Source organism: Triticum urartu, chromosome 7A, assembly GCF_056163025.1.
Source record: "Triticum urartu cultivar PI428250 chromosome 7A, HENAU_Tu73, whole genome shotgun sequence".
In the NCBI taxonomy this organism is placed as follows: Eukaryota; Viridiplantae; Streptophyta; class Magnoliopsida; order Poales; family Poaceae; genus Triticum; species Triticum urartu.
In genome coordinates, this window is record NC_141879.1 from 441,111 (window position 1) to 449,212 (window position 8,102).

Below are 8,102 nucleotides of genomic sequence, written 5' to 3' on the forward strand. Positions count from 1 at the left end.
TGGTCCTGGTCGTTGCTCTCCGCCTGCTACGCGCCAAAATCGGCCCCGAAAGGCCACGGCAACGTAACCCCGAACCTCCTCTCCATGACCCTAGGCGAAGCAGGCCACCACCAGGAGGAGACTCGGGGTCATCAGTAGTAGGCACCTCAATCTCATGGCGACAGACAAGGCAGGAGCTGCGGATGTGGAGCCAGGGGAGGATGCAGTCCTCGTGGAAGACGTGCTTGCAGGGGAGCTGCTTGGCCTTGGCGGCGGCGCGGAGCAGGAAGTCGTCCATGCAGACGGGGCACACGTCGACGGACGCCATCATCATCATGTCATTGTTAGGGGAGACGGCCTTGGCCCCAAAAGGCCACGGCAACGTGACCCCGAACCTCCTCTCCATCACTCTGGGACAAAGATGCGGGCGCCGCAGTAGCACGGCCGTGGGGTGGAGAAAGGGGATCGAGAGAGTCTCCTATTTTATTTTATTTTATTTTATTTGGCAGGAAACAAAAAGGCAACCCTTCCTCCCCTAAATCAAATCCCGACCATCCATTACTTCTGCATCCAACGCATGAAATTCCTTCACTCATAGTACAACACAATTTTTCACATTCCAACTTTTCTTTTTGCATGATTACTAGAGACTATGGCACCACCTGAGGGCTGAGGCTGAGGCTAGGCTGGCACGTGCGCACCTATCTTGTCTAGGCGAGTGAATTGCAAAAAACATCGACATTGAAGGCTAGGTTTGCAGAAACCACAAGTCTACTGTTTTATGCCCAAAAACACTATTTCCCAGGCTATTTTCTACAGTTCTATTACCCTGACCACAGAAACTCCATACACCAAATTTTAGCTCATTTAATTTAACCAATCTCCCTCAATATGTTTCCCAAATTTAAGTTCAGTGGAGAACATTTTGAAGGAAGTACCATTTTTATTTATTCAAATGGTATGAAATTTTTACAGTTCCTTCATATGCCAAACTTATTATCCTACAGCAAATTTCAGCACAATCCAATCATCTATGTAAGCCCAGCTTCAAATTCTATTTTCTGTCCAGATTGGCACATTGCAAAGCAAGTGCTATCTAGACACCTCCTATTGCCCTCAAAATTTTTGTGCCATCTTCCATATCCAAATCATTGCCACATTCCAATATTCAGCTCCATTTGCCTACTAAATCTTCCTCGGCAAATTTCCAAAGTTTCTATCCTGAGAGAAGCTTTGTGAATGAAGTACAAGCTAGGATTATCCAAATGGTATAAAAAATTACAGTGCTTTCCTATGCCCAAATGACCATACTCCACAAAATTTCAGCTCAATCCATGTACTCATTTGAGCCCAGCTTCAACATCCATATTTCTGCCTGATGTGGTACTTTGCAAATCAAGTGCCATCTAGGCTCCTCCAGTTGAGCTGAAAAATTGCCAAGACAGTCTCCCTAGTAGATGATCATCCTCAGCCAAAACTCAGGCACATTATCCATGTGCATTTCCCGTACCGCTAATCAAACACTTGGCTACTAATTCATGTTTGAGCATAGTTCGGTCTCCTCGTGAGATTCTTTGGTTGTAATTTTCTCCTTGGCACCTACCTGGGGAGTGCCCAACCCACTAGACATGTCTAGGCCGCCCAGAACGCATGGCAACGCCACGGTCACGCGGCGGGCATGCGAGTTTACACGCTCTGGAGTTGGAGCCCTCGACCACCGTCCAAACCTCGACGTATCGCCACCAAACCATGTTTTTGTGATTAAATATATACTTATGTAACTATAAATGATTTTTAGAAAAAAATAAAGAGCAAACTATAAGGTACCTGCAGTTCAAATTTGACCCGTTTCCTACTAAATTGGAGGAAATTTGTCTTTTTCACGAGAGGTGGATCAAAACTTTTGACACCTAACCATTTGGTCAATTGTGCATTAAATATATCCAAATATTATAGAAAAATGATTTGGTACAATTTTGCAACAAATATATGGTAGGTCCTTCACAAAAAAACTCATTTTGGGCACTCTGAAAATGGAAAATGTATTTTTCGTCCAAAGAAAATGAAAACTTACTTAGGCAACATTGTTTGCCATTCCAAGATTCACCCTTGTGAACGATATGGGATCATTTGAACAAACTCTGTCATGAATGTGGCCATAAGATTGATCATTTTGTCTTGAAGCCATAAACCTTCACACATGATAGCTCATTTCTGAGAACACTTTTTAAAAATAATTACCGGATTACAAGTTTATTATTTTTCCTGGTATCTTGGCCACGTATAATGACACAATGCGAAGGTTTTCCAAATTTTTTGTTTTTTTAATTTTTCATGCCTGTTTCAAAATGCGGTCAAAACGGCAGGCATGACCGTTCCTCGCTAGTGGTTGAATCTTGGAAACATTTGGTGTTTCTCTAATGAAATAGATACTTTTGTACCTAGAAATAATTTTTGGAAAAAATCATGAGCAAACTATGAGGCAGCTGCACTTCAAATTTGACCCACTTCCTTCTAAATCGACAGAAATTTGTCTTTTTCACAAGAGGTGGATCAAAGTTTCTGACACCCGACCATTTGGTCAATTGTACATTAAATATGTCCTAATACTTTAGAAAAATGATTTGGTCCAATTTTGCAACAAATATATGGTAAGTCCTTCATAAAAAATCATTTTGGCACTCAAAAACTAGAAAATGATTTTTTTCGTCCCAATAAAATGAAAACTTCCTTAGGCAACATTGTTTGCCATTCCAAGATGCACCCTTGTGCACAATATGAGATCATTTTAACAAACTATGTCATGAATGCTACCATAACATTGATCATTTGGCTTGAAAGCCATTGATCTTCACACGTGATAGCTCGTTTTTGAGAACACTTTTTTAAAATAATTACCGTATTACAAGTTTATTATTTTCCTGGTATCTTGGCCACATATAATGACATAATGCGAAGGTTTTCCAATTATTTTATTTTATTTTTATTTTTCATACTCGTTTCAAAATGTGGTCAAAACAGCGGGCATGACCATTCCTAGCTAGTGGTTGAATCTTGGAAAACTTTTGGTGTTTCTCTAATGAAATAGATACTTTTGTACCTAGAAATAATTTTTGAAAAAAAATCATGAGAAAACAATGAGGCAGCTGCAGTTCAAATTTGACCCGCTTCCTACTGAATCGACAGAAATTTGTCTTTTTCACGAGAGGTGGATCAAAGCTTCTGACACCCAACCATTTGGTCAATTATACATTAAATATGTCCTAATACTTTAAAAAATGATTTGGTCCAATTTTGCAACAAATATATGATATGTCCTTCATAAAAAACTCATTTTTGGCACTCAAAAAATGGAAAATGATTTTTCGTACAAATAAAATGAAAACTTCCTTAGGCAACATTGTTTGCCATTCCAAGATGCACCTTTGTGCACAATATGAGATCATTTTAACAAACTATGCCATGAATACTACCATAACAGCGATCATTTTACTTGAAAGCCATTGATTTTCACACGTGATAACTTGTTTCTGAGATCACTTTTTTAAAATAATTACCGTATTACAAGTTTATTATTTTTCCTGGTATCTTGGCCACGTATAATGACACAATGCGAAGGTTTTCCATTTTTTTATTTTTTTATTTTTTCATGCCCATTTCAAAATGCGGTCAAAACGGCGGGCATGACCGTTCCTCGCTAGTGGTTGAATCTTGGAAACTTTTGGTGTTTCTCTAATTAAATAGATGCTTATGTACTTAGAAATGATTTTTGGGAAAAATAAAGAGCAAACTATAAGGTAGTTGTAGTTCAAATTTGACCCGCTTCCTCCTGAATCGGCGGAAATTTGTCTTTTTCACGAGAGGTGGATAAAATCTTTTGACACCCAACCTTTTGGTCAATTGTACATTAAATATGGCCTAATATTTTAGAAAATTGATTTGATCCCATTTTGCAACAAATATTATGTAGGTCCTTCACAAAAAAACTCATTTTGGACACTCAAAAAATGAAAAATGAATTTTTTGTCCAAAAAATGAAAACTTTCTTAGGCAACATTGTTTGTCATTCCAGGATGCACCCTTGTGAAAAGTATGATATATTTGAACAAATTATGCCATTCCAGAATGCACCTTTGTGCAAAAAATACAAGAGAAACAAATAGAAGAACACAATTACATAAGCTTTGTTCTCATTGGTTGAAATGTTTGTGCCATGGATCGATGACATGTCATCCATCCATCCATCCAAGAAACCGCCCCCCCCCCCCCCCCCCCCGCGCAACCCGACCACCCAAACCCTATCAATCTCGCCACCGGACTCACTCTCCCCCCTCATCCTCTCCCGCTCGCGCACGCTCAAGCCGCTCGCCGCCACCACGTCCGCCGCCGCTGCCGCGCTCAGGGCGCAGTGGCCTCCTCCCCGCTCGCCGCCCTCCTCGCCCCCTCAAGGCCGCCTCCTCGCCTCCTCCAAGGCCGCCTCCTCATTCTAGCCGGCCCTCGATAAATCTACCTAGCTGCGCTCCGTTCTCTACCCGTGTGATCCAAGGGTCCAACGGGAAGAAGAAGCCCGCCGCCGCCCCCGGCTCCCGCCACCCACCACTCTCCTCCCCACCTCAGATCCTCTCCCCTCTCCCCACTCCCAGATCCAACTGGCCTGGTGGTCGTCGTCCGGGACGGCATGCTCATCCCGCGGCCCGAGACGGAGGCCGTCTCGGGGTCCCTCTGCCGCGTCTTCACCGTCTTCCCCTTCGTCGTCACCAATCACGGCGCCGGCTCTGTCATCTTCGGCCGCGGGTACCGGGAGTATCGCCTCGGGGAGTACTCGACCTGGCTGCATTGCCGGGTTGAGGACGCCGACAACTGGGCCAAGATCCGCAGCTGCCTCCGCGACGGTGGCGTCTGCCAGAGGTTCGGGGCCAGGAGGGAGTCGCTGCAGCAGTTCGTCAACAACAACCTCTCCCCGATTCAGGTCGATTTCTTCACATGTTCTTCGCCCTTAAGTTTAATCCTTGTGATTTTGGTGGTTAGTGCGGATTTGTTATGAGCACATTTAGTTGGAAAATAAATTCCCTGCTGCTACTGCTAGTTGGATTTTGGGGATACGAATCGATTGGTCTCCAGGGATGCGGAAATTTCATCTCCACTAAAAAATTGCGGTATGATGGTTAAGTCTAACGAGTGGCATTGCTTGTCGAGTTGGTACAGATTGTGTGTGGGTATTCCGCAGGACCGATAGAAGAATCGTCGGATCCCATCTCCTCCAGGACCACCACATGTGACACTTCAATTCGTATGAATAATTGCTCTGCAATTTTCATGCTACATTGTCAATTAGTGATTTAATTTCTGCACCACTGTCTTCCAGTGTGCTGTATTGCTGTTGTCTCCCCTCTTTGCTATATTGCTTGGCTGTCTATTTGTCTATTATGTGCTAAAGTGCTAATGGATACAACTAGCTTGCCTTTTGTGGCTGCATGGCAATGTATTATATTGAGATAGGGTTCTGGTGAAGATTAATGCAAGATTCGAGCGGTGGTAGAGACTAGTGCGAGCTATTTAACTTGACTTATTCAGTTTGATCATGGCATGTTTCTGTACAAATTGTTTCCACTTGATTTCAGCAAATTTTGAGGATGACCATGACATTGCTTTATTGTACTCTATTTTGATGAAAGAATGGCCTTGTGATAGAATTTGCATAAACTTAACTGAACTGTGGACTTAGTGCTGTGAAACTTCTCACATTGCATTTTTTTTCCTTTCTGACTATCAGTTTTTCGCCCCGACTATCATAATTCTCCCTTGTTGCGTGTGGGAATACCTTGTTCATGTCAATTATAGTATCCACTCATGAAATTGAAACCTTCAACATTATTATATTGGAGACTACTGGTCCGTGTTGATCTACTGGTCCTGTGTGTATGTGTGTGTGTGTGTGTCGAGAAAAGTTGTGGTTTGTGCTGCTCCTTTGTAACGTGATGAAACAAGCACCTGTAGTGTCTGAGTGAGTGAGTGTTTGTCTGTTGCCAACTTACACTTTCAAAACCGCGTTAAATAACAAGTTTGTTCGAGCAATTTTTTTAGTCTCCTCTTTGTTCTTCTGGGTTTTTTATAATCTTATTTGGTAATTCTGGTGGTACATGTGTAGTAAGTAAATAGTGCTACTGCTTAACTCAAAATTTCATTTACAAAGAATAAAAAGGATGAGCATTTCTCCAGCCAATGTCTAAAGTAGTTGCTGTTGTGATCGGCTGGACCTATGCATTTCATTAGAACTCAGCTATAGCTTGGACTATGCTTCTGAACAGAATGAAACATTTCTCTTTCTTTTATCTGTCTTCAATTCTTTGGATCGAACGGCTCTCTTGAACACATGTAAGTTAGTGTGGTGATGGTTAAACAACTACAGTAGATCGGCGCTTTTGCATTTTTGCATTTCTCAACCTTGGATATTTTGCCAAAATAAACCCTTAGATTCGTTGCCATTCCTTTGATAATAATTTGTTGTGGCCGTTAAGTATTTTTAGCAGTAATAAACCTGTCTCTTTCATTCGTGTGGCAGTTTAGTGTTTACAATATCTTGGATACAACCAGGGGATACACTGCCAGTAGATAGAGCGGACAACAAGTTCACTTGATCTAGCGAACATATGAGCCACCTTATTAGCACTATGACTTACATGAACAAAAGAAATGGAAGTAAAACTGGACAATGAAGATTTAATATCAGCAACAATTTTCAGTGTTTTCCTCAACTTGTTTTTGCTGCCACTTGATATATACTTAGCTTGTACTTGAAGCTGTGGTTTAATGATGGTGATTTTGTTCTACTTGGATGCATTGGTACCCCCATCATCGAGCACACGGATGCAACAGTGGCAAGAAGATCATGTCCGTGTGCATCACTAAGCACACCATGGCAATCATCCACCTCCGCACAGATGCTAACTCAATCCAGATCATCGTCGACGCTATCATCCACAGGTATCTCTCTCGGTTCCCTTTATTCTCTCCTGCGTTTGTGATGATAGTTTGTGAGCTCGGACTAGTAGATGTTAGATCTTGCATGTTGAATGGATGGCCGTCGTACTAGAATGATATTGTTGTTTAGGCACAATGTGTTGAATTGAAGTTGCAGGACCTGCACTCGTGCCATGCATATTCTTATTGTGTCTGTTGTCTTGTATGAATACCTCATTTTAACTAGCTCGGCAACAAAAAGCACGGTACTAGCTGAAATGTGTTTATCATTCTATAAAGAATTGCTCTTTACTCCTTTTTTTTGAATGGAATGTTCATAATATATTGGCTCCAGTTTTTCTAATTCTTCCCGGCTGATTCATGTAACAGGGCGACCAGTGAGTTAGCCCAGTCCTGACTATGGTTGTCCAGTGAGTCTGGCATTTGATCGCTATCAAGGAGCTCCATGCTGAAGAAGAAAACACTTCTAGAGCTTGTAACTATGATTCCCATACTTGTAGAGCTTGTATCAGCTTGTAAAGCCTGTAAAGTACTGTATATGTTACAGCTTGTATTACTTGTCATTTGTAGAGCTTGTACTGAATCTAGCTATTGTTATTAGAAGTATTATGTGTGTTTTCCGCTTGGCAATTTAAATAATGGTTATTTATTTTACTGTCAAATTGAAATATGAAGAATCTGAGCCTAATAGCTGGGACCCACTTATCAGAACCTGACAAGTGGGACCCGTTTGACTAGTGGACCCATTTTATAAAAAAGAAAACTAAAACTGTGTTGGTACAAAAAGGCCATGGCCCAGAAAATAAAAAGGCCGAATTGATGGGCTAGGCCCATGTAGCTAGCGAAAATTGACAGGAAAAAAATATATATATATATGGGCTGAATTAATGGGCTTGGCCCATATAGACACCAAATCAGACCGGGCTGATTCTTATCAACGACCTTTTCATTTGGTCGCGATTTTGCCATGTCAGCTAGCCAAGTTGGATCCGATGTGACCTAGGCAGACAGCTAGCGACCAAAACAGAAGGTCGTAGGATCAACGACCTTTTGTTTTGGTCGTTGCCTTCAATGACCATATCACGCAAAATGTCGTTAATTTCCATTAAAGACGGACGGCTTTTGACCATCTGCTTTTGGTC

At 41.8% G+C, this 8,102-nt stretch overlaps 1 long non-coding RNA gene across 1 annotated transcript; it reads left to right on the forward strand.

Annotated features, from left to right (window-relative positions):
• Positions 1 to 4,262: 4,262 nt before the first annotated feature.
• LOC147956639 (uncharacterized) lies at positions 4,263 to 7,578 on the forward strand. Its single transcript, XR_015612318.1, has 2 exons — positions 4,263 to 6,963; positions 7,330 to 7,578. It is a non-coding gene; the product is annotated as an uncharacterized LOC147956639 (long non-coding RNA).
• Positions 7,579 to 8,102: the final 524 nt, after the last annotated feature.